At 46.5% G+C, this 27,463-nt stretch overlaps 1 protein-coding gene across 2 annotated transcripts in view; it reads right to left on the bottom strand.

Moving 5' to 3' along the window:
• PRDM16 (PR/SET domain 16) overlaps window positions 1-27,463 on the bottom strand; it is a 291,370-nt gene that overhangs the window by 158,844 nt on the left and 105,063 nt on the right. The gene's annotated exons all lie outside the window — the stretch shown is intronic.

Below are 27,463 nucleotides of genomic sequence, written 5' to 3'. Positions count from 1 at the left end.
CTGCTGGAACATGTGGATCCCCACAAAAAGTGACACCTCGGGGCTTCCAGTGCTGGTTTATTCAACTGGGAAGCTCCCTGAGAAAAAAAAGAGAATGAGAAACACCACAAGCGACAGGGAATTAGGACAAGTTCTTTATAAAACTACAGATCAAAAGCAATTTTCTTTGGTGTTTCTGGACATCAGAAGACTTTTTTTTTTTCCATAAAAAACACCATTTTTATTTCCATAAAAAGATAAATATATGTGCTGTACACTTTCTGTGGCCAGCCACTGGCCCAGCAGCAGAGCTTAGAAGACGACACATCTGGTTTCCAAAGGATCCCTGCGTGGCCACACACAGCTGTAATTATGGCAACGATTTGGGGAGAACACGAATGCAATTTTTTGGCTTGAAGGATGACACTAAAGGCCTGAAGGAAACAAAAAAAGTCACCAAAAAATAATAAAATCAATAAAGAAAGGCAGGAAACCCCACAGGATGGAAGGCACTGACTCCCCTCCCTAGCCCTCATCCCGGGCTTCCAGATGCAGGAAACAAATTCCAAGTGACCCTCTGTGGTGGAGGTTACGGCGTCGGGGCCTGCCTGACAGAATGTGCCCGTTGTGGAGGCAGCAGCAGCTCCAGGTGGAGGTGTTTGCTTATGTAAAGTGCCTGGACAGCCTCCAGCCCCACAGATCCCAGGGGGAAGCACAGGGATGCAGGAGGAACACGGTGTCCAGGCTCCTGCCTGGCCCTGGCGTGGGCTGTGCCCCTGTCTGCACCCCCACATGGCCCTCAGCTCCTGCCTGGAGCCTGACAATGAAACAAAAAATGACCAAGTGACTCAAGGCAGCTCTGGTTTTATTTCAGAGGCTTGAGAAATAACCAAATTCCTTCACCCTGAACAACTCCTGAGCCACGAGTCCCCCTCCCTTGAGCACAAACTCTCTGCACACACGAGGCTGGGCTCAGCCTGCTTCTCACTCCTCGTTCCTTGGACAGCAGCAGAATGATTAAAAAAAAAAAAAAAGGGAAAAACATTTATTGCTGCTTCCCATCCAAGTTTCTGCATAAAACTCTTTTTTTCAAAATTCACAGGGCAAAGTTCTGCCCCGGAACAGGCAAAGAAAAGGGGAATTGAACTGGAGGCAGCTGCGGTCACTTACTCATTCAAGCACGATGGCTCACAGATCGTCCCACCCAGCCCCAGCAAAAACTTCCTAAATCATCCCCAAAGTTTGAATCACTCTCTCCCCTCCTTTCCTTCCTATACTAGAGGCTCGGATGTGCCTCTTCAAAGGAAACTCACTGCTGGATTCAGCGGCGGGCTGGAGCTCCCTGCCCTGGCAGTAGCACCGTGACGGGCCCATCTCAAAAAGGAAACACCTCTTTGGCTTTCCACCATATAACATTCAAACCTGGGACCCAAAATAAACGGATTTTTTCCCTCTCCCTTCCTTCACATCCACTAAGCAGCCCTGTTTCCATATCAGACCGTGAATCCCTGAGCCTGCTGAGGTTTTCACACGAATCAAGGAGCCAGGAGCTGATTCTTTAGACCAGCATCTTCACTCTTGACGAAAACAAACTGCCCCACTCATACCTCGGAGTTATCTGACTCAAGACAAGCTCCTTTTCCCCCTTTTTTCATAGGGACACGTTGGAAATGTCACTGTGTTATCAGGGCAGCTGCTCAGCTATCAGCAGGGGCTGGGGCTGTGCCACAGAGGAGCCCAGCAGGCATCTGCTCTGTTTAACGCTCAGGAAGCACAGGGCAGGTTTTAAGAAGGATGCAGAGGATGTAATGGAGCCTCTAATGTGTTTGGGTTTCTCCAGTGGAATCCAGTTTTATCAGGAAACAAAGGTCCTGGTGGGATTATCAGCAGAAAGAAACCCAGGACCTGTCTGGTTGGGAGAGGGGCCGTGGGGGTTGTTGTGCCAAGGTGCTTCCTCCCGGCAAAACCAACAGCACTGGGCTCCTCCAACAAATTGTGTGGAATTCTGTGAGAATTTCAGCACAAGTAAGCGCTTGCCTGGTGCTGATTCCTCAGAGAAAGGAAAGAGAAGTCACAAGCACACTGAAATTACAAGAAGAACCAGCAAAATTAAATGTTATTTGCAAGTAGCTCATTAAGAAGCCAGCGAAGCTCATCCCTGTTCCCCATCCGGTGCTGCCACACGCTGCCCATCCCAAGGAATCAGTGTCCAGAGCTTCCACAGGCACTTCCCACCTTCAATACCCCTGCTCCACCTCCAGCTCATCACTCCCCACAACACACACACAACGAGAGCAAGAGGAACCGAAAGTGTCAGAACCTTTGTCTCAGGCAGATGAGAAGGTTGTAATTAAGAAAGCAGTAATTATTTGCGAGCTTGATCCTTATCTTGTTGTTTTGGCCTTTTTTTTTTAATACCTGATTAATAAAACAATTATAATAGTTACTTAAATTCAAATACCAGCCTGTCTGTTCATCCAGACATCCTGGTCAAAGTGTTCCAGTCCACTCAAAACAGTGCTTGGGTTCAAGGGCTCTTGGCGAGGCCGTGAAATAAACACAACCCAGATGTCACAAACAGGGAGCAACAACAGTGCTGAAAACCACAGATTTTTGCTTTGCCTTCCGGACCATTGGCATCCTCCAGGTCTCGGGGATGTCTCGAGGGTTACACCCTTCCCGTGGGCAGAGGTGTCACACAAACCTGTGCCTGGCACAGCAGCCATGCACGGGGTGCCACTGCTGCTGCTGGGGGTGGCACGGTGCTGCCTTCAGGGTGTGGAGGGGCTGCACGGGAAAGATGGGGAGGGATTATTTACAGGGACAGGGGGAATGGCTTCAAACCGACAGAGAGTAGGGTTGGATGGGGTATTAGGAAGGAATTGTTCCCTGTGAGGGTGGGGAGGCGGGGAAGCGCCCCGGGCCAGGTGGGATGGGGCTTGGAGCAGCCTGGGATAGTGGGAGGTGTCCCTGCCCATGGCAGGGGGGTGGCACTGGATGAGATTTTAGATCCCTTCCAACCCAAACTTGTTCTGGGTTTCTGATTCATCCTCAGCCTGAGCCTTCATCCCCAGCACAAGGTTCCCCTGAGCCCAGCCAACACCTGAGTGGTACAGTGGGGTCTGGATGCGTCAGTGGGTTCCCCAGATGATCCCAGATGGATCAGGGGGTGTTTCACGCCCCTGCACAGCTCTCAGGGCTCTGTGTGTTCCCAGAGAAGCAGAGGATGAGCCCAGGCCCCTCCTGAGCGCAGCCTTCCTCCCCTTCCTCTTCCGTGCCCCCCTCCCGCCATCCCTGCCACCCCCTCACCTCCTCCACAAGCACCAACTAAAAAAGGGAAAGAATGAGAAAGTGAGTACTGCGGGGCTGGCACTGCAGACAATGTCTGTCTTGTGTGAGTAATTTAGCACTATGGCCAGTCAATCTGGTTTCTGGGCCCAATGCCCTGACCCTCTTTAGAGCCGCTCTCTCTCTCCAGCACAGTGTGAAACATTTCCTTTCACAGCACTGACACTTTGCAGATTGAGACGTCAGGCCTGTCCAACTGCAGCAAATTAGCAATTTTTCTTTTACTAATTGGAAATAAAAATGTTTGCTAAGGGAATAATTTGTAGGAATGCAGTGTTAGGTTTCCGGCTTTTTATAAGGATGCTTTAAACTTTATCCATGTGCACTTTCCTTCTGTTTTGATGCCTTGCGCTGTAAATTTTAATAGCTTACTTGACTGTTAACTTTACAGTCTCAGCCTTCCAAAGGATTAAATGAAGTTTTTTATTTATCTTCCTCTCCAAGGCAGCAGGATCTTCTTAAAGCCCTGCCCAGCGCTGCTCACCCACTTCTCAGCAAGCAGAGAAAGGGGACACAGCTTCAAAGGGTTAAAACCCTACACGGGGACGTGGCATCTGGATGAACCTCAGGCAGGCGATTTGTTTGCGGAGCCTTCAGCTCACAGCTCCGAAAGTTCCCTCGGAGAGTGGTGCAGAGAGATGGGCAGCAGATTCAGGAAGGCTTTCCAGCTTTAAATCTGCCAGGAATGGGCAATTTTGTAATTGTGAATCCGTGTTTTAGGGATGTGATGCCGGGCTCGGGCAGGGAGTGTCTTCCCTGCTGTCCCTTCAGCTTTGCACTAAGTCAGCTTTGCCCATTCCATGAGGAAATATCAATATTTTGGGCAGGGTTTGGTGATGACAGTGTCGTGATTTTTAAACTTCAGCATGGAAAAAAAAATGGACTGGGAGCAGCTCAATCTATTGGATCCTAAAATCCCCACAGTTCTCTTGGCATGCAAATAACAGCCAGGAAAGATCCTTCAGGTGCAAAAACCCCAAAAGTTCTTCGAGACAACAGGATCAGGAAAGAGCCTCCTGGAATTCAGAAAACCCAGATAAGAAACTAGAAGTGAAAACAAACGCCCTTGTGCTGAAATCCAATATTTTAGCCTAATGCCCCTGCAATTCCTGAGGCATGTAATGTCTTCCTGCACGGCGCTCCAGTGGTACATTAGCTCCTGTAACAATGCCAGCACATAAAGAGTTACTGTTCTTTCCCCCCTGCACCCCCCACCCCCCCATAAAGCATTTGACAGCCATGCCTAATAATTCTTTCTGGTGTGGTTTTTCTTTTTCTTGATGTCTTTATGTGAATATGAAGCCGGAGTGAAAGGCTTTGGGTGACCCCCGTGAGAGAGAAAAAGTATGAACTACAGAGCAAAAGAGTGAGATATAGACTCCCCGCCGAGCCCTCGGCATCTTCTCTGGCAGCTCACAACTTGGCTTCAGAGGGCCTTTGTGAGGGAAAAAGGACTCTTCTTCACTCAGGCTGTGACAATAGGTGTTTTGTCAGCGAGGGACAGGATAAAAAGCAGGGGGTGGGAGGCGAGATCATCATCGGCCAGGGGCTCGCCTTTGGGGCCTGCAGATGTTGGAAGGAGGATGATTTATTGCTCCAGTGTCCTCAGTGGCATTTGGCCACCTTCCCAGAGCCCAGGCTTGGTGGCTGGGAGGGTGGGAGGCGGGAGAGCAGCACAACAAGGCATCTCCAAACCTTCTATGGGCAAAGTGTGCTGGGGGCTGCGGGAGGGGGCACGGCCGGGGCTGGGACCGGCCTGGGACAGCCATGGAGGGAATGTGTTACAGAGCAGCCATTCCCAAAGCTATCGATTTTAAAATGATTATCTATAAATAGATCTATTTTAAACTCCCCCAGTCCAGAAAGCCCAACAAAGAGCAGGAGTTACCTGGGCGTGGATGATCAAATCCCAGGATGACTTTGTGCCGGGAAGCACCCAACCCAAATTCACCATCGTCATCCCAAACCTCAAGGTGAGAAGTTTGGGTGTGGTTTTGGGCTGTGGGTGTGCAGGAATGACCCTTCCCCAGCTCCCAAGAGGTGTCACTGTGTTTCTGCATGGCCGTGTCTGCGTTCGTTCACCCACGAGGGAGTGAGCAGAGCCGAGGTGCAAAAATTCCTGTCTGGGCTCTGCCCCTGGCTGGCTGATCCCAAAGCCAATCTGGTTTGTGTGTGAATGGGATCTGGTGCCTCCTGCTCACTCAGGAGCTCCAGAAAGGCTTGGAAGCAGCGAAGGAGGATTTATGCAAATCAGCTGAGAAAGGGAACCACTATTTTGGATGTCTCTCCATACCTCAAAAAAAAAAGAAAAAAAATCCCAGACCCGTTTGAAGTCTGCCCACTGCTCCATATACTGAGTATATTGAAATGTATCCCAGATCACTGAGCCAGGAAATCCTGGATCATTTCCAGGAAGAAGGAATCACAGCCTAGCAAGAAATACACACCAAGACAGTGTATTGCCAGCAGTTTGATTTAGGACTTTTGCTCCAACTCCTTCCTTTTAATACACAGTTTTCCACCACACTTTCTATATAAATACTCTCTCCCATGGCTGACAGCCTCTCTTAGTAGATTTATCCATTAGTGGATTTACTAAAAATGTTTTCTGCTGAAACAAGGGCAAATACTTCACCTCAGCAAAGGACAAATCCAGAGGCAGCATTAAAACCAAGCCCAGTAAATCCTAGACAAGATAGATGCAATGAAAAACTTTGAGAGTCACCTTGGACACAAATTCCAGGGAGAAAAATGATTAAAAAATTAGAAAGCAAATTCCAAATATGGAAAGTGGCTGAAATAGGCAAGAGAGAATATGTATCAAACCCCTAAAATAAGGCACAAAGATGCTTAATAAACCCCTCTGTGAAGAGACTTGTCCGTCTCAGCTGCCAGGACCCACCAGCATCTCGTAGGAGTGAAATCTCCAAATGCTTTCCTGAGTTCCAGACACACTTTCCTGCATGTCCTCAAAACTGTTATAGCCATTTACAGAAGGAAGTGAAGCATTCAGAGGATAAGTGACACGTCCAAGGTCACACACAGAGTCAACTGCAGAGTCAACAGAAGAGTAAGGAGAGCTTTGCCGAAAATCCCTTGGCTTTGACTGCCAGACAATGGCTCCCCCTCCCACGTAATCAACCAGTTATGGAAAGGCATAAATGCATATTTGCAGGGCTAAATATGTTCACTTGAGAATAAAAATGTTTGGATGATTATCTATAAATTATCTGACATTCTCCAGACCGCTCCGGTTTGGAAGTTGGATCGAAATTTGATGAATTACAAGCACGACACAAATGTTAGAGGAGAAGCTTTGCTTTGACTGTTTCTCTGGGTCCCTGCAAAAAAAAAAACCAAAACCCTGGAAGAATGGCAGGGATACACCAAAAAATACAATCCCCACAGAGCTGAGTTTCCAAAACCTCTCAAATTTCTATTTCTCTGGTATCAGGTTGTTTATCGCTACTGGCATTTAATATTCCAATATTTAATATACTGATCTTGCCACAAAATGATTTTTTTTAAATTAAAGCAGTGACCACAAAGTATGAGCAGAAGAAGTCTGTCTGACAGGCAAAAGAAATTTCTTCTGGACTTCCACAGGCTGTCAGCTGCCGAATATCTCCCGTTTTCTGATGACGTTATTAATGCTGGTCCAGGAACTCTTCCATAGTTAGGGAGCTGTAATTAAAATAACCGAGCTGCCTTTTTCATTTCTGTTTTTTCAGGCTGTGTTTGTCCACGTTCTTACACACCCAGATTCTCCTTATTTGTGGCAGCAAACCCTTTACTCTCCGTAGTGTTGAGCTCTCCAGCTCCTGAGGGATGTCATGGGACTGGAAGTAGAATTTATGTCAAACTCCCCTGCGAGGGAACACGCTGCTAAAAGCTGGCTTTGTCTCGTTTGGATTTTTTTTTTACTAGGCAGTGTTTGGGCTACAGACACGGATAATTCTGCATCTTGAATGCTTTGCACCAAATTGCCACATCAGCACTAAATACCTCCACTTAATTTTTCATTTGGACCCGATGAAACATTTTTTCCCATGGAAGGAAAAGTCTGGTCTTTGTGATCGTGGCACTGCCAGCCCAAGTTACAGTAAAGGTTAATCACAAACAAGAGACAAGTAAAGTAGACAAAGAGCATCATACACTTCACTTTTCAATGGATGTTTTCATAAATGTATGAATAATTTAAATTATCATTGCCGAGTATTTATTCGAGTGTTTCAGGGGAAAAAAATGCCTCCTTTTTTTTTTTTTTTTCCCCTCCTTGATTCTTTTCATTTCTGTCTCATCTCTTTTATGTGCTGCATCGGCTGTTTTCTTGCCATCTGAATCAGTTTTTTGGAACAATGGGATGTATGAGGGCTGAGGGGGCAGTGGAAGAATACAGCCCTTGTTGTACACTCTGTGACTTGACATTGATTAATGAGGGTGCGGACATGGGCAGAATTTGATAGAGAGAGAAGGGGAAATTGGAGGACCTGAGGGCACCAGAAGGAGGAGGGCAAGGAGATGACAGAGAGGACCAGAAGGATGCCAGTGAGTGCACAGCGAGTGGCGGAAGTCACCCCACCCAGGGCCATCCGCGGCCGGAGATCCGAATGGGGGAGAGACACCTCCGTGACAGGACAGGGTCCCCTCACAGTGACGGGGGCATTTCAGGGAGCGTCTCACACCTCTCCAGGTTTATGCTACACAGCAAGATCCTCTGTGCCAATATGTGAGCGTTTGCCCCAAAAATGCCGTTAGAAACGCCCTCTTCTCTTCTTCCCCTCATTCCTCGGCCTCCACCCTGTTGGTTTAACTCCAAAACCTGAACACACTGAGGTTATAACTTTCCTGCAGGAGCTTAAAACTCTGTGCTGAAACAACACTGAGCTCCAGACCTTGTGGATGTGAGGGGAGGGATGGATTGGTAGCATTTGGAGAGAGAAAAGTCTCCTCAATCCTGTTCTTTCGGTTGGATGTCTCTTATTTTCTCATGTAAGTCAGAAAAAGTGATGCTGGTCAGAAAAGAGTTTGTACACTGATAAACCAGAGGTGTTTCAGGAAAGCTGAAAGTTTGGTGTGGTTCTTAACTGATAATTTTTAAGAAAACCCACCTTCCCCCTTCAGAAGTAGAGGCCCAAAATGAGCTTAGTCGGTTGGTGAAGTTGTAGAAGAGCAATGAGTTTCTTGCTGGGTGGTTCAGGTTTAACAAAGCCACCAGGTTCTCTTTACTTGCAGTAAACTGAAAAAAGTTTGCTGTAAAACAGAAAAACTCAAAAAGAGGAACAGTGATAAATTGCTTCACTCCTTGGGGATCCAGTTCCTGAAGGAGCCCACAAGAAAGATGGAGAGAAACTTTTTACAAGAGCATGTAGTGACAGGACAAGGGGGGATGGCTTCAAACTGACAGAGAATGACTTTGGATTAGAGATGAGGAAGAAATTCCTCCCTGTGAGGGTGGGGCGGCCCTGGCACAGGAAGGTGGGGGCTGCCCCCTCCCTGGAAGTGTCCAAGGCCAGATTGGACGGGGCTTGGAGCAGCCTGGGTGAGTGCAAGGTGTCCCTGCCCGTGGAATGAGATGAGTTTTAAAGTCCCTTCCAGCCATTCTGGGTCTTTCCCACCCTGCTCCAGGACTGACTGTGGCTCTTCCCTGCTGCTGGTTTGCTGAGCTGGCAACTGCAGGGGTGAAGCTCTGGGACACACAAGGTGAGCCACATTTCCCTTTCCAGCATGTGGGGCACAGGTTGGGGGTTTGCTGCTTCTGCTGCTTCAAGAGGCACCTGAATAGTCCTGAACCAGTAACTCTGAGGTCTGGCCTCTGAGGCTGGACCTGCCCTCTGCAGAGAAAGATCAGAGCTGCTGGCTCAGACAGGGCTGGGGTGGTCCCCAAAGTGATCAAAAGCCACCTGAAAGCTTCACACTGCCCAGTGTGAGGTGTCAGGAGGAGGGGAACCAGCAGTGCTGCTCTGGCAGGGAATTACAGCACGTTTGGTACCCCAGTAAAGACAGGAGTTAGGGTACAGCTTGGAATGATTGCTATTAAAAACATCACTCTAATCCTACTGGTCAGAAATCTTTACAAACCCCACTTTTGATGAAACCTAGAAATGAAGCTGCAGTTTCAGAAACTTCAGCCAGAGAGAGAGAGAGAGAGAGAGAATTCACCCAAATCAGCCCATTCTCAGACTCAAATTCAAATTGTTTTGCCTCTCTGCAGCGCCCCAGATAAATTCGGTATCTGCCAGCCCATGGACTGTTCATGTGCTAATCCCACTCAGACCCTCATTCAGGGCTGGTCTCTCTTGCATAAAACATTAAATGTTGGTTTGAGGGGACAGTTGTCCCTACCCCCTGTGCGGGATCTCTCCCCACCAGCCTCTGGCCACTCTAACCCTGTCTCATTTTCCCAGAGTGAAAGATCCTGGGTCTGCTGTGTGTGAATATAAAAGGAACACAGAAAAGTCTCACTGATGGGCACAGAGTCTGCTCCCCGTCTCCCCTCTGCCCTGACCACCACCAGCTTTAATTCCTCACCCAAAGAGCACCACGAAAATCCTGCTCCTGGCTTCGGTTCACGCAACCTGTTGGGGATTTCTGGGTGCAGATGCTAAAGCAGCGCCCTGTCCCCCAACATCTGGCTGAGAACAAGGTCTCAGACTTTTTCTCCGAGCAGACTCTTCCAGCCTTCCCCTTTCTCCCTCCTCTTTGCATCCAAGACAAGCGGCCCAGTGATCACCTGCAATGGCAGCCCCAGAGGGTGACCTGAGCCCTAGAGCTACTGCTGGAACAAATGAGAGAGCTTAACTAGAGCAAGACTGGCATAAAAAGGAAAGGGGAAAAAAGAGAGGAACAAAGATTCCGTCCAATTTGCTCTTTTGGGCATTGTAAAAACTGGCCTGTTTCCCAGTATATCACTCTGCCATTGAATAAGGTCAATTGCAGAGCAGTTCTTCAGTCATCCTGATGGGTTTTCATGAGAAAGTGAATGGAGTGCAAATTAGCCAAAGTCGTCACAAGCTTTTTTACTGTCACTCCAAGCCTGACAGTCCAAAGGAAAATGAGGATTAATAAATCTAACGAACTTTCTCCATTATCCAAGCCAGGTTAGGAAACTATTTATTGTCTCTCTTTTTCTGTGTTTCATCCATTTCGCCTACTGTGGTGAAGCATTTGGAGAAGAAAGGAACAACAGCCGCACGCACACACACGCTCACACACACCCCCAGAGCTCAGCCCCTCCAGAGCTGAGCACAGCCATGGCCACAGCACAAAATAAAGGCACTGCCAGCAAGAAAATCAACTTTTTAAAATAACTCTGCCTCGTACACACCGTGTACAGTTTCGGATGAATCCTCCTAATGGCTGGTTCCTGTTAATTAATATGTGCTCAGTGTGTTGAACATAAATATTTTATGGGAGGAAGAAGGGCTTCTAGAAAAGCTTTAAAATTACCTTTTTTAAGGGCAGAAAATTAGCTTCAAGTGAAAGGATTAGCTTCAAGTGAAAGGAAAAGTTTTTTTGACTATTACATCCACGTGTGGAGTGGGTTTTAGTGCAGCTTCAGCAATTTCTTTTTTCAGTAGCTACTGAAAGGACACAAATCTTTCCTAATTTATAAAAAATAATTCCTATTTGAGCAGCTTTTAAAACTTGCTTAACTTAGAGAGCTGGCTGAAGCATTCCCAGAGAACAGGAGGTCACACAGAAGGGATGCAAAAGGCCTCTAGGAACCATTTAGGCTTTTTGGGTTGGAAGTTTAAGTCTGTGTGCCTGTTTATGCAGATATTTCTGGATTTCAGTCAGGATAAGGAAAATCTGTCCAAGTTCACAGCTGGACAACACGTAACTCCTAATATGCTGTGATTCTTACATAATTTTCCCTCAACGTTCCCAAAATCCTTAAAAACTTCCCTGAACAAGGCCTTGTGCTGCCTGAAAAGAGATGTTTGAGCTTTCAGAATTCTTGTTTTCAGTACCACTTAAAGCCATTTCCCATTTGCAGTAAAACAGGTGGAGAAAAGGAGACAAAGGGATCAGTCCCTTGCTCCTGTCCTTGGGGGATAAATGCCTGGGAGGAGACCAGCCCAAATTCCAGGTTCCTACTGGAATTTCAACTAAAAGTGATCAAATGCCCTGGTTTCTGAGGATCTGGAATAAAATAATGGTGGGAGCGAGCAAAATGTGCAATATACAAAAGTTTGGCACCTGGATCCTCATTAAACCCCCCTGATATTGTGAATGAGGACAAAGATGATGAGGGAATATCGAGCTGCTCACACAAAACCAACCATGGCTTTTTGAAACTAAAATGCTGAATTTCAACACTGGCTACAGCCAAAAATGATCCCATTTTTTGTCTTTTTTCCAGTAACCATGAAAACTTATTTCAAATTGTGCTTCATGTTGGTGCTGACAACGAGTTATTCCTCCCCCAGCAAAATCTCCTAAACTTCCTTCATTAATAAGTAGGAAAAAGTTCAATGGACAAAACACAAGGTTTCATCCTGGAAGCTACTCCAAAAAATTGCTTTAATTTCTTCCATCTTTCTTTGATACAATAAAAACAATAGCCAAAAAAAAAAAAAATCATTAAATACCTGTTTGGTATTTTATCCTCGTGGCTGTGGTGGGTGACAAACCAGGGGAAAGCCAACTCCAAGAGTTTGTTTCAACACTTTGTTTGCAGCTTTTCTGGGCAGACACCCACCACAATAAATTCCCCCTGAGGAAGCTCATGCTCCTGTCTGAGTAACCAAAGAAAAATTGTTGAGCATTCAGAGCAATCTGGGCTTTGTTGAGATTTCCCTTCTCCTACTTTTGCAGTCACTTGCCATTCCATTTAATAAGAGAGAAAACTTTCCTGACCGGCTAAATTATGCCATTCAAGACATTAAGGAAAACACACATACCCTGAAGTAAAGGTAAAATTATGCAGCAATCATCAAATCAGCCTTCTCTTCTTTATCGCATCTGTGTATTCTCCTTGGAAAAGCTGGAGCAGCAGCTCCACGAGCAGCACAGCCCTACCTGCCTGCCACTGCAATTGCTGGTATTTTAATCTCATCAAAGAATCTGAGTTTCTCTTCCTGCTGTTTTGACTTTGCTGTCTCTTAGCCCTGTCACATTCACTAGTTTTGAATAAGTGCAGAACTTGCATTTACAGAATTTGCAATCTGCGAGATTGTTTAAGTGATTTATCAAATACTTTGATTGAACACTTATTGCTGCTCCAGTCCTGAATCTCATTTAAATTGACTGGGCTTGACATAAGCCTTTGAAGTGAACACAGAAACGAGTCCAGGCTCTGGCAGGTACAGCACGAGGGGGAAAAAGTTCCACCTCCATCCACAGCACTTCTGGAATTACACCCTGATAAAATCAGTGCTCTCTATTCCTCACTGAGCGTTTTATGTCCGATAAAACCACAGTCAGACGGGCTTTATCTTATTGATGATGCAGCACAACAGCTCTGCAAGTTGGTTCAGAAAACACAGAGCACCCCCCAGGGCTCTAAAACGGAAAATTTGGATTTTCTCTCAGCAGAGCTGAAGGGCCCAGACCTTTGGCAGGCTCTGCACAGCCACAACCACGTCACTTAAATCCAAGTTAGAATCACTTTGCACTCACAGACAACACAGAGACCAGAGAAAAGCTGAGCTCTAAGTTCTGAACTATCTAAAAAGTTGGAAAATGGTGATTTTTTGTCATTGAATGGATGGTGCACCTCTGAGGGATGCTAAGCAAGACTGGGACAAATGGATTTGAAGGTCTACAGAGACAACAACATCCAAAGGGATGCAGCATAACTCTTCCAAAGCAGAACTCAATGCACCCCAGACAGACACCACTGGAAGGTTCAAGGCCTTCTGTTTCATGGAGGCACCACTTCGATTGAACTATTATTTTATTCAATTCATGCAATTCCCTCTTTTTTCCTAGGTTTGTGTAGAACAAACACGGCCTCCAAGACCATGTGCTGTCTGCCACATCCCTTTCCATGGGAGAACCGCTTAGAAACAAAACTTGGACATTGTTAAAAGCACAGGAGCGCTGCAATAAATCACAAATAACACAGGGAGGAGGGCTGGAGCCAGGGTGGATTCCAAGCACCTGGGATCCCGAGGTGATCAGGTACAGAGTGGTCACTGTGAGTAACGAGCAAGCAGAGGTGGAACAAATGAAGAGGATTTGTTTCAGCCCATCAGAGATGAAATGAAATGCTCCTGCAGCACAACGGGCCCGAGGCTTTCTTGCTAAATCTGTTGTCTTTCAGGCTCATGGCATTTTCAATGCTTCCTCCAAACTCATGTGGGATAATGCACTTCCAAAAAGTAGGCTCTAGGTATGCACATTCTTAAAATCAACCACTCAACACGCATCCAAATAAAAGTGAGCTTTCCTCCCCATTTTCCCCAAGAAAGGAAGCTCAGAGCCCTTTTATGCATTGTGAATGGCCCACCTAATTTAGACTGAATTATACCCTAACCTTCATTTCCCCTTTACTTCTTTGCTCCATTCAGCAGTTTCTGACTTCAGCTAATTCACTAACAATCCCAGCTGGTCCTTCCCAGCTCCCAGTTCTTTAGCACATTGTCCAAGGAAACTATGTGCTCCCATCTACACTGGTATTCCACTCTCCAATTAACCTACTGCTGAGAGGCTTTACCCCTTTCCACCATCCATTCCTCTGCACAGACTTTTTTTTTTTTTTTTTTTAACCTTTTACTTCTTGAATTGAAGTGCAGGAGATCCCTTCCAGGTGAGAAGGTGTTAAATTTATTTGCTGAAGGTTACACAGGATGAGGGTGAGAGCCCTGAAGGAAAAACCTGCTTGATCCCCAGTGCATTTCAGAGCTGAGTGCTAAGGCACAGATGTTTAAGGTAGAAGTAAACAAATAACAAAAGAATTTCCACACTTGCTCTGTGACAGGCGTGTGCTTGTTCTGAGCACTGAACCCTTGCAGAGGAGCCAGCTCAGGCAGAGGTGTGCCTGGGGTTTGATCCACACACGGGTGGCGCTGCTGGAGACACGGCCAGGGATTTGTGTGCTCGTTATTTAAAATAATCAATCGAAGTTTTTATCACACAGTTCTGACTTTGGTGGCAACAGGAGGGAGGCCTGTGGGCCTGTGGGCCTGGAGGGCTCCTCACGGTGGAAGTTTTGCCACGTCTGCAAGAGAGAAGCCTTGATCCATGTTTCACCTCTATTTCACTGATTACCTTGTATATAAATATATATTTATAGATATAAAGCTTTAGTTCTGTCTGGACAGGAACAGAGATGACCCCAATCACTTGGGTGCCGGACCACATCCCATTCGCACGAATAGAACAAACCAGCCAGAAACTGTTGTGCCATTTTGGGATAAAGCCGAGGCTTCCACATCTTGGAGTGCCCTACCCAGCGCCATTTTACACCCAGAATTCCCACAGCAAATGTTAATAAACCTCTCTGGGCTCAGACTGGAGCCTTGTGTCTCTTACAATGAGGGCCTGCACATCACCCCTGCTGAAAAAAGTGTTCCCCTCTTCGCTTAAACTCTTATGGTTATCCCAAAAACTCCTTCCTTCTGTAGATTAAAACCATGTTTTAGAAGACCTGAACTTCCATGTGTGCTTCCTGAAATCCATTTAACATTTCCCTCTCTTCCGCCATGCCAAGTGCCTTCTTTCTGGGTAAATGGCCCAGATCCCATCATTGACAAGATCCCAGATAAAACAAAGACAGAGAAAAATGTAATTGCTGGCTATTAAACACCCACCTCCTCCAATTCCTCCTTTTCTTGTACATTTGCTTAGAAGCAAGTGAGCATAACAACAGCCCCGTGCTCAGAAAGTGGGGTTGGGAATCAGGCAGTGGGAAAGTCAATATGGAGCAGTGTGTCCATTTGTTTTGATTTATCTCACTAACTTCAATTGACAGTTAATTCATCAGAAGAGGAAAATGCCAGTCTAGTGAAAACACAGCTCGTGAAGGAGAGAGAACCGAGTGGAAAACACAGAGTGTGGATAATGCAGGTAATAAATTAAAGGATACAGTATCAGTATTTTATCATTCCCATTCTGGATTTGCTATATCCCGACTCCTGCCAATTACAATTTCTAGCGAGCAGTAAATTTACACTGATTTATTCCACACACACATACACACACACATGCCTTTTACAAAATGAGGTGACTTTGGAAAACAGGAAAAGACAGGGAAAGGAGTCACTTTGGCTCAAATTCCCAAATCTGAAATTTCCAGCAGCAACTACAAACCCTTGTAACAAACCATGGGCGAGATGAGAATTTACACTGAGAACGTTGGCTTGGATCTAAAATCCACAAAAATAATGAAGGGTTGAAAATGGGATTTGCTGCAGCAGTGAGGGTGCAGCAGTGGCACCAGTGCAGGGCATGGGGATGCACTGGGAGCCTCACATGTCCCTGTGGACTGATCCATGGTCTGCCTGGGCTCCCAGGGCTGAGTATCCCCCTTTATCCAGGGAAATGCTCCAGCTATCCCCTGGTTTAGCCCCCTGACCCCCCAGCTCCTCCCTTGGAGTCATTTGTAATCACCCAGCAACATTCAATTGCTCCCTGCTCAGGGTTTTTTTTTGCCTTCAATGCCCCTCTCTCCCAAAGGATGTTTTTCAGGCTGGTCTTTGCCTGACCTTAGGACAACATCAGTTACAATAAAAGCTGGAGATGGGGTTTAGGGAGGCTCTGAGAGCCTGGCCCAGTTCTACTGTGCTCACCCAGAACCCCCAGAGCCCAGAGCCATCAGGTAAGAGATATCAGACAGAACATTCCTCCTGGGATGAATTTATGAATTTATTTCACTCACACCATCCCCATCCTCTCTGAACCTCCTGATCTCCTGTGTTCTGGAATGCACCTTTCACTACAAAAAGCAGAACTTGCTTGTATTTAGTTTGAACACTTTTCCCAGTATTTTCGTCAGATGCCCCTGCTCCAAGGATCCTGTTTGTTCTTAGACAACAACCCTACTTCAAAGTTCAGCCTTGCACAGACACAGCTTGGATTATCCTTCCCTGCATATACTGAATTAAATGGCCTCATGTTTATTTGAATGGAAGTTAACCTGTGATCTTTTGGGCCCATTCACTGAGTTTCGCAGGGATACTGAACATTTTGGGCACCATCCCTGATGCTGAACTCCCATCTGGGAAGTGCTGCTCCTCCACTCAGCAGCAAACCCCAATTTCTGCTCCAAGGAGCACAGACAGCTCAACAAGGAGCTGAACTTCCTGCCTTTTTTTTTTTTCCCCCCTTAAATCGCCTTGTACGCTTATTAAACCCCAAGCACAGCTGCAGGGGACTAGAAGAAATTAAGCTTCTTTCTGTCCATTTCCCAGGAAACTGGACAGGAGCCAGAAATAATCTGTCCTGGTTGAAGTATCCGCATTTTGCCTCCACAACTCTCCAGAAAGGCACCATCCCCATCTCCCTGCCACGCTGCTGAAATTCATTTTGCAGATGATAAAACCACTTGGGAACAGGAAAAGATCCTTCACTTCTGAGGGTGGGAGTGTCCATAAATCAGGGCTTGGGACAACGGTTCAGTTGGTGTTTAAGAGATAAGCTGCTCACACTTTTGGTTGGAGCACAAGTAAACTTACAACAAGGTGCAAGTTACTACCAGTGCAGCACTTTTGAATTGTTGAGCTAAAAAAGGGATTAAATACAACCTCCAAAAAAAAGATGGTATCAACTCTGAAAATCCTACATCTCCCCTGTTACTGGCTAAAGGCTGAAAAGGCACAAATATGGGGTAGGAGAGAGGAGAGGGAAAGGAATCACAGCCTGAATTTTCACCCAAATTCCTAAATGAAATTACAAGTCTTGCAAAGATTTGGAGAAGTCTGGATACTTCTGTTACATTCACTGAGAGGGGGTTGATTGCTCAGAAAGGAAATTCCCAATTATTGCAGTGGGATTTGTTGGTGGGTATGGTCCCATAGGCCCAAATGCCAGGCTGGTCCAGTGAACAGGCTAAACTCCTTAAAATACCTTAAAAAAACAGGTGTACTCTTTTGTTATATAGGTATACAATCTTATATTATACAGGTATAACTCCTTAAAATACCTCAGAGCCTTAAAACAGTTCCAAAACATTGATCTTTTACCTGCACCTGGTTTCTAAACACCCTGTGGTTGATGTTTGGCATCACCTGACAGTGCAATACCCATTTCCCAAGCTGGTCCCACAGCACATTTTCCCTGGCTGCTGCCACCCACCCCTCCACCTGCAGCTCCACCCTTTGCCTCTTCCCGCCTTTCCAGCAAAAGCTGAAATATTCCAGAATGTTCTGATACACCAAAAATCCAAATAATCTGCTAAAGGTGCAAGCTCTGCTCTCAGAGGGGTTTTAGATGGGGACGTTCCTGCTCCCTGGCCGGGCCCACCAGTCCCACCAGGATTCAGCCAAAGGAGGTTCCCACCTTGCCAGAGGACACAAGGCACCACCACAGCCCCAGCAAAAACCAAAATCACTGGGGCTGCACTGAATTCTCCCCCTGCAAAAGCTTTTTCTTCACTCCAAGGAATCAACCACAATGACCCGAGTTTGGTGGATAAGGACCCCACTCATCTGAGCAGGCTGTGATTTAGCAGTGAAGTTCCCAAGGTGTTAAATAACCTTTTCCTTCATTACATAAAAGATGAAGGGAGCTAAAAGCTGTAAGCACTAAACCAGAATCTGATGTTTTATGGTGTTTGGGGGTGGAATTATCCAATCCCACTAAAGCTGCCTGTGCGGCACAGACAGGAAATTCAGCCCAACTACAGCTGACAACTCTCCCCTCCTTCAAGAGACAAATATTTATTCCCCTCCTCGCAGCAATTCTTTTGGACCATGCCTGTTGTCAGCTCCAGGAGAATCATGGGTTTCCTGTTGGGATCTTTGATACTTGTCAAGTTCACTTCAAAAAATTTCCCCTCTTGCAGCGTTAAAAACACACTCCCAAGGAAAGTTCTGCTGCTCTGCTGCACCAGAACACTTTTAGCACATAGAGACATAATCCAGTTTTTAAAACTCGTCCTCAGTCAATAAAATGGATTTAAATTTGCTTCGTTAACAGTTCTGAAGGAGCCGAGCCTGTCCCCCCTCCCTGCCCTGCTTGGGGGCAGACACGGAGCCCCTGGGAAGGAGCAGCGGCGCTGGAGACACTGCTCAGTCCTGCCACTCTCTGCCTCCGAGACAGGAGGTTTACCCAGCTCCTCACATCGCTCTTCTTTTCCAAACATTTGGCTGTGGTAGCTCCACCCCCCCCTTCCCTTCCCTTCCCCTTGCTCCAAGTTTAAGGCAGTTCACCACTTACGGTCATTTACAGCTTACATCCCGGCAAATCCAGAAGGTGTCTGATGAAAAAGAGGGACTAGCCAAGCATCTTAATCCCCCTGTTCATTCATGCTCTCTGTAATGTTCTTTCAGGCCTCTGCTGAGAGACTGGGCTGAAATGAAGGCTGATAAATTAGTCTGGAGGGAAACAAGGCAGATTCTGCTTGTAAAAGGTCATTCCAACTTTGTTCTGGGTGAGGGTTTATCTTGACTGCAGCTGCGACAGACAATGGCCGGGGCCTAAACGGCAGAAATCCAAGCTCTGCTCACGAAATTACTGTGCTGATAAGGGAGAATGGGCTTCAGGGAGATCTAAATGGGAAAAGGGAGGTGGGGGGACAAGGGAGGTGGGTGAGATGTAGGGATTTTTGAACAGGATTGAACGGGGACGGCACAATGAGATGTACAATTAAAGCAGGGCACTGTCCGAAAGGGAAGGAGCACACGGCTGCCTGAGCAGAGCCAAGGGAGGAGAGAACCCCTTGTGTGTGCTGAGGGAAAGGGTGGGCACCAGGGGGCTGAATGTGGAGCAGACAGGTTGTAACATACACTAAACACAGAGGTGGCTCTGAAGGGTCAGGGCTGCACCACTAAAGGTCCAGGCATCGCTTCCAGGACACATCAGGGATTTATTTCCCCAGCAACACGCGGGCAAGAGCGGCCAAAATTAACCCCACCAAGGAGTGAGCAGGAGCAGGACACTGGGTGAGAACACTCCTCAGTGGAAAACATTTTGATTTCTTTAGTAATTTTTTGTGCCTTTTGGGGCAAAGAGAGTAAATGATGGTGAGTTGTGACGAGCCACCCTTCTGCCTGTGCTTCTGAGTCCCCTGAGAGATGCCTCCCCTGTACTGACACTGGAACCTGCACGTCCCCAGCAGTGCAGACACACTAAAGGGTCACAGCCCGCTGTCACCTCTCTGGAACCCAATTCCAGCTCCACTCAGGCCTGGAGCTGAGACTCCCCTGCCTCCACCCCTGGGATCCAGCACAGGATGGACCTGGAGCTGCGGGAGAGAGCCCAGAGGAGGCTCCAGGATGAGCAGAGGGATGGAGCAGCGCTGCTGGCAGGAAAGGCTGGGACAGCTGGGATTGCTCAGCCTGGAGAGGAGAAGGTGGCCTAATCGTGGCCTTCCGGCACCCTGGAGGGAGTCAACAAGAAAGATGGAGAAGAACTATTTACAAGGGCCTGGAGTGCCAAGACAAGGGGGAATGGCTTCAAACTGAAAGAGAGTAGGGTTAGATGGGATATTAGGAAAATATTCCTCCCTGTGAGGGTGGGGAGGCCCTGGCACAGGGTGCCCAGAGAAGCTGTGGCTGCCCCTGGATCCCTGGCAGTGTCCAAGGCCAGGTTGGACAGGGCTTGGAGCAGCCTGGGACAGTGGAAGGTGTCCCTGCCCGTGGGAAGAGGTGGAATGAGATGGGCTTTAAGGTCCCTTCTAACCCTTCCTACGATCCATGGTTTTGTTGTCTGTTTGCTTTGAGGACCAGGAAATCAGGAGAGCTGCACAACCCAGCCAAGGTGGAGATTTTACAAGGGTGCCTCACAAAGCAGCTGGGCCTCAGTCACAACTTGAGAAAGAGAGTCCATGACTGGGAATAACTCTTCCAAAGACACCCCCATGCTCTGGAAATGCCCCTTCCACCCCAAGGGCCAATTCCCCACCTTGCCTGACCCCTGGGCCTCCTCCTGCAGCTGTGATTCTTCCATTCATGTTTCTAAAAATGACTCAAACTCAGCTTCACACCTTCCCTGGACAAGTAGCCCTTGTTTTGCAAAGCTGAGCTCTCTCAGTACCGGGATTTGTGACCAGGTATTTGTGATGCTCTGGCTGAAATCTTTATTGTGAGGGTATCTTTACTGAGTCTGAGCCAGTCCTTTGTGGCAGATGTGTTGTTTTTGAAATATTGGTGGGTGGGTGTGTGACAGTCCAATTTAGAAAAATAGATATAAAAGATAGGACTGCCTTGTTTTGCACAGGTCCCAGCACTTTGCTGGGATGGAACTCACAGAAAGAGGAATAATGAGCACACAGAAGGAAGAAAGGATTCAAAAAGAGGATGAATAATTAAGAGCTGTGTTAGCAAGCAAAGAACCGAGTCCCACCCATGTCCCACTCCTTCAGAAAAAGCAATGCCCCCAATCTTTCATTTCCATCCCTAAATACAACAAAACTCCCCAGAGTTGGCGTTTCCAGAGCCAAACAAGAGGCAGCTAAAGAGCCAAAATGTGTGAAGTCCTAAATCGCAAACAAAACAACTCTTGCTGCATTTACCAGCTCTCCACATCCGTGGTCCTGCTCCGAGGAGGACGGTACCAAATTATGCAGAGAATGTGATTTTCCCATTCTTTAAAAGTAATTAACACAACATTTCACTGGGGAAAATTCACTGTTGGTACCTCTTGCATCGCTCAGATTGAGGTAAAGAGATTTAATTTAGAACCTTCAGACTTTAGGATTGACCAGGCGCTCAGATGGGGTTCACTGAAGGATTTGCTGACCCTGAGCACATCCCTCTCCCTGGAGCCCTCAGTGCCCCAATCCCACATGAACATCTCCGAGCAGTGAGGAGCGTGAGGCTGATTCCCAAAAAAAACAACACCCTCCTGAGTGCCTCCTACCAGCAGCCCGAGAACTCCACGAGGAGTTCCTCTGCATCGCTCCCGCCTTCCCAAGCAGCTGCTGAGGGAGTCCCAGAGCGCTGCCTCCTCCAGAGCCCCATGGATATTTATGGTTTCGCTTATGGATCCCTTCCTTTGCAAAAGCCCACGGTGTTCCAGGGCTCCATCAGCCAGGCTCTGCTGGGAGCAGACAAAACGCAGGTTGGATTTCTCTGTAGGTTAACATTCCGGAGGAAGAAGCAGCGCCCTGAGTTCTGCAGGGCTTTTGACAATGCAAAAAAAGCTATTTTTCAAACCCTGTGGTCACCACTGAGCTGTTCATGGGATTTTTCGTTTTCTTTTTCCTTTGTGAAAGCGTGGCTGATAAAATACTGCTCCAGGAGCTGGTATTCAGGGATGGCTCTTGAAGACTGAAGGAAAATATTTATTTCCTTTTTCTGCTTGTGAATCAGAATGTTCTATTTAAAGAAAGTGCCCTCTGCCGGATTGCTCATGAGTTATTACCCCTTATGGAAATAAAGGAGAAATATCAGGAGGTATTCTTAGTCATTCCCTTCCCCTGTCTCTTCTTTTTTTCCCTTAATTCCTTATATACCCATGTTTTAGCCAAGTGCCTAAGATAGAGCAACTTATCTTGGCATTCTTGGGCCTAAAAAAGGCTTTACTCTCTTAACCCTGGCACTGAAGCATTTGGGGAAATGTCAAAAAACAGGATAAATTTCAGTCCTTTCACTTGGATGCCATAAGGTGCATTTTTCACTTTTATCCAGGGTCGAAATTATTAAATTAAACCCCCCCAAAAGATGGAGCTGTAGACAATGGGATTTTGCCTGTGATTCCATCAGCTTCTTCCTCTCAATCCCAACCCAGTCCTTGTTCTTCCTGGCATGGGTTTAATTCCAAACAGCCCAACAATTGCCAGCACCTGGATCTGACCCTTCCTCTTCCTCGTGGTGGTCCTCTGACACCAGAACAAAGCCCAGATCCTGCGTGGAAAATCAAAGTACTGATGCTCTCCCAGATCTGCTCCATGGTAAGGGGATGGAACTGAGCATGTACAAAGCTGAGCAACTTCCTTGGCCCAAAACCTCATTTAAAAATTTAAATATTGAAAATAATTAAAATAAACAGAATAAAAATGAAATCTTTAAAATATTTAGAAGTCAGGAACTTGTTTTTCCTCCTTGAGATTAATTTTTTTTTCACTTAGGCTCTGAGTTTTGGTCCAAAGCAAAAGTTTCTCTGCAGTTTTATATCCGTGTGCATAAAAATTCTAACTGGGGATGCTCTTGGCAACTATTGGGGGCAGTCCCAGGGTGCTCTGGCATTCTGCTTTCCTCATGAACCCACGGATTCCTTAATTTTCAGAGGGATTCCAGCCTGGCAGATCCGGGAAATGGTGAAGGAACCTTGCATGGGAAGCATTTGCTGTGCAGGTAACACTCTGCACCTGGGGGAGGAGCACAGACAGAATTCCTCAGCAACTTCCCTGCAAGAGCAGTTGGAAAACAGCAATTCAGGAGCCCCTTTTCCCCGAGGGAGAGAACTGCTGTAGGAACATCATTCCCCAGGCAGAGGGAAAGGCAGAGGCCGGGGAAAATGAATGAATCAGGGAAGGAAAACGAGCAGGAAATGTCATCACATCCTCGCAGGGCCCAGCTGAGAGCCCGTCAGCAAGAGAGGAGTGAGAGGAGCTTTGGGGATTTCTTTGCTCATTTAAAGGACTCACACTGCTTTCAGCATCTCTGGCTTGGACAGGACAGACAAGAGCTCGCTGCTTCAGCTGGATCAGCTTGTAAAGGGAAATGAAAGAATTCCTGTATGATCTGAACTGGGAAACACGGCAAAACCGTCACAGTTCAGGCCGTGCTTAGAGGCTCCTTCCTATTTTAATATTTTTAAGATTTTTTTTTAATATAATTTAAAAAAATTTCAATTTTGGAGATATTTTAGTATATTTAAGACTCCAGGAAACACAATATTATTCTCCTCCCAGCATTTAAGGCCAGTCACGTAAAGTAAATTTCCCTCGGCACTTTGGAGTATTTCTAAAAAACAGAGAAAATAAAGAAGACCCCCTGCTAAAAATCTAAATTTTGCAGGAATAGGGAGGTTGGACTGCTGTGAATCAGTGACACTTTAAAGTGTGTTCAAAACCCAGCAGCTTTCCCTGGCCCAGATGTGGAGCCAGAACTCTGCTGCATCCTCAGCTGCTGCCTCCCATTTTTTCCCCCGTTATTTGTCTTCCTTGGGACAGCCTCTCTCTTCCCCCCCAAGTAGGAAATGAAAGCACTTATTTATTTTCCCTATGTAAAGGAGCAGCCTGGCTCTGACACTTCAGCTGAGAGAAGCCTTTGTGCAAATAACCTCTCTTAAGATAGAAATTAAAATACAGACTAAAACAAACCGCATTTATCAGTGGTATTTACCCTGTGAAGCAAACTGAGCTAAAATCATAACTGCTTCCAAATTTCCCACAATCCAGGTGCTAAATTTCCCTCCAGGATGAGATTCCCATTCTTCTCTCAATTAGGAAAATTAACAGCGCCATGATAAATACCATTATTTATCCAAAGCGATCGAAATCATTATGTAATTATTTTATTTTCATTTTCCTTGGGTCCCAGAGGCCATAAAGCACAAACAGGCTGTGATTTATTCGGGGTGCTGGCAGTGCTGTGCTCTGTGTCAGTGGGCGGGGGGGGAATGGGATCGGGAGAAATGCAATCACGTCACACTCAATAATCACAGGGCTTTTAGGTGGGGTGGTGTCTTTTAAGGCACACAAAAAAAGGTGGAATAACACGATCAGCACAGCAGTGTCAGGGAATGAAGGAAAGCACCCAACAGGTCCTGCACAGGAGCCACTGAATCATCCCAGGGAGGGGCCGGGGGTCAGGATTGACACAGCTTATTTATTTTTGTGAGATGAGCATGAATCACTCGCTGCCATCCCGTGTCCAAAAAGCCCTTGAATGATAGGTGTGGTTTAATTCAAAGAAGATTTTTTAAAACATATCCCACAAAGCAAAGCAGGAGGCCAGATACGAAGCTGTGCTGCAGATAAGGCAGGACACGTGTTCCAACCATCCCAACCCAGCCCTCCTCACTGCCTGGAAGGAAAAGCACCTATAAAAAAGATAATTACTCATCCTTTTTCAAGATATGGCAGATAAAACACAGCATTCTGCATTCCCATGGGTGTTTTGGGCTATTCGTGAGTAAAACTGGAAGTTTCAGCAAGTAACACTCTCCCTGTAGCTCCTGGAGCTCGAGGTTTTCCATCAGAGCCAGGTCTGGAGCAAGGAGTTCAGATGGAAACAGGGCTGGCCCTGCCTCCAAACACAAACTGAATTTCCTGAGGACTTCGAGGTACAATTCACTGCTCTGTTTCATTCTCATTTTCACGAATCTGCCCTTACTGGAGTTTGAGAAGAGAAAGCCCTTTCTGCAGTGGTAATCCTTGGGTGGAAGAGAGAAACCCATTTTCACGTCAAAGCCCTCAGTGGCACGTTTTCCAACCCCCAAAATGTTGTTTGGGGGGTTTTTTTAAAGCAGGAATCAGAAGGAACAGGCGTTAATTATGAAGCACGTTCTGTACAACAACAAACCCAGCATTTTTGAGCAAAGCTGAGATGGTGCTGAGGAACGGCCACTTTGCAGCCAATTCCACTTCCAGTGACACTCCCAGTTTAGTCAAAGCCTGACAGTAAATCTCCTGTGATGAAGGGCAAGAACTTGTTGAGCCAAAGACAGAAACACTGTTCAGATTAAGGAGCTGGTGACTCCTAAAAACAAACAAACAAAGAGTCCAGGTTTTCAGAGTTTGGGGAGTGAGATGTGCACAGAAGTGGGATTATCAGGATTATAAACTACTGGAAATGAACTGAGAAATACGAGTAGAGGAGAGGCTGGCTGTGAAGAACACGTGTCATTCCTGAAGTAAATTCCTAATAGGAGTGGAGATTCAAGTGGAATATTGCTATCCCAATTGGCCATAACAAGGAGTTGTGTGGAAATCTTACACCAGCATTCAACCCACAAGTCCCTGCAAGTCAAAACTACAAATTCCAGAGAAATACTGACCAAAAAAATAATGGCAAACTGCAGAAGGAACGTTCCTTGTGATCCTACAAATCCCAGATTTGTTAAATTTATCACCACCGCAAGGAACAGCACAGAGAAGCAAAAGCAGCAAGTGCTAAAAACTTCTCCCCTTTCCCTTTTTTCCCTCACTCACTGCCCATTTCCTGCCTGCTCAATTTTACGAGATGGAAACACATCCCAAGTTACCATTTCCCAATTTGCCAACAGGTAGAGCTGCCTAGAACATCCCCTCAGGGCTTTTCCAACCTCCCATTCCAAGGGAACGGCTCAGACACCAACACCCAGCAGACAGTGCTTATTCCATGAATTCCTGCTCAGCACATGAAGGGATCCGTGGATGTTGCTCCCAAACGAAATTCTGAAGGCACAGACTGGAAACAGATCCCTGAAGTGTCTTCAAACACTCTGGGAAATGGGAAAATTCAAGAGGTGTCTGCAAGGCCAAGCAGAGAGTGTTGGGGTGGGTTTGAGGACACCTGAGGGAGGACAAAGCCCTTCCTTTGAGGTGTGAAATGTCCCTGCCCGAGCACGGGACAAAGGAACCTCTGGAATGGGAGAAGTGCCCCGGAGAGGGAAAGTTTGCTCAGTTACACTACAAAAACAAACAGTATCACAAAGTCAACGGGAATTGATAAACACGGCTCCTATCAGAGTACTCAGAGGGATGTGGGGAACCTTTCTGAAAATCATGAGTGTAAATACCAACTTTTATCAGAATTATGAAACACAAGGACAACGTTTGGCCAAGGTCATAGGAAAAAAAAGGTTTGCACCATTCGACTTGGATCTGACTTCTGCCAACCAAGGAGGGTTGCACTTTGTTCCTAAAAATCAGCCTTAAAACAAAACAACAAACCGAAATATAAACTGAAACAACAAATGCCACCTATCAATAATTGGGTCAGAAAAAGAGGATTCATCTTTCACATTGCAGCCTACAAATAATTAACAGTGCATCTTCCTAGAGGAAAATGATCCTTATTTTCAGACACTCCTAGAAGTGATCAATACCTCCCTCAGGAATCCTGAGCTGCCTCACACCTACAGCCCCCCTGAACCAGACCATGTATTCCTAGTAAAATAACAGGGATTTTTTTCCCAAAACTCCATGTTTTGATGCTCGTACAGTAATATCAATCAGATATTCTGCCAGGATATTCACAATAGAAGCCAACACCAAGAGGAACTTCAGAAAAATGTCATTGAAGGGGAGAGAGGGAATCAAAACCCTGCTGAATTCCCCTCTTTTCCCTGCGCTAGGATAGAAGGAAAAGGAAACTCTCAACTCAGTCATTCAACCAAACTTAGATTTCGGCTCTTCAGACACTTCCTGCTGCAGAGCAACAAAACGCAATTGAGTTTGGTTCTTAAAACAGGAATTTTTTTCTGTTTCCTGCACTTTGGACACACTGAGAAAGTAAACAAAACAAAAACATCTGGACCTGCTTCTCTGGGCTTCACTGGGTCTGGCTGCTCACTGGCTTTGACTTCATAATCAAGAGTGCAGCTATAATCAGAGACAATTTCAACTGTTAACGCTTCAGCCTGGCCTTTCTGACCCGGGTTTCTAAGAAAACAGAGTTCTGTCACTGCCCTGGTGCCTTCTCCCTGGGAAAACCTCACAGTTCCAGCCCTCAGCTGCTTCCCACCCTGTAAATCCTGCAGGATTTTGTGAACCAGTTCACCCCAGTAGTGGCTGATGGAGGAAACAGGGCAAGTCACTGCTTCACCCAGGGAAAATGAGGGGAAATTCAGCTCCCACTTTTTGGGATAGGCCTTTATCTACCCTACAGAAAAATCCTGCCAGGAAACCTCTCTGCCCCAACTGCCCCAGATGCAGCAGGGAGATGGAATGTTGGGATGGGCACTGGGGCCAGAGAGAAGGAATTCTCTAATGGACATTGGTTGTGCTGGGATAGGCCTGAGCACAGAGCAGGAATCCCAGGCTACACCTCACTGCTCACAGAATATTCCAGGATAATTAGGGATGTAGGTATTTTCAAATCAAGAATATGGGAGCAGAAGAGGCTAAGATGATTTCTGGGACAAACCCAGGAAAGCA

The sequence above is a fragment of the Corvus brachyrhynchos genome, unplaced genomic scaffold (assembly GCF_000691975.1).
Source record: "Corvus brachyrhynchos isolate BGI_N302 unplaced genomic scaffold, ASM69197v1 scaffold68, whole genome shotgun sequence".
NCBI lineage: Eukaryota > Metazoa > Chordata > Aves > Passeriformes > Corvidae > Corvus > Corvus brachyrhynchos.
The sequence above is the reverse complement of the archived record's forward strand: the minus strand, read 5'-3'. Positions and strand labels throughout refer to the sequence as shown.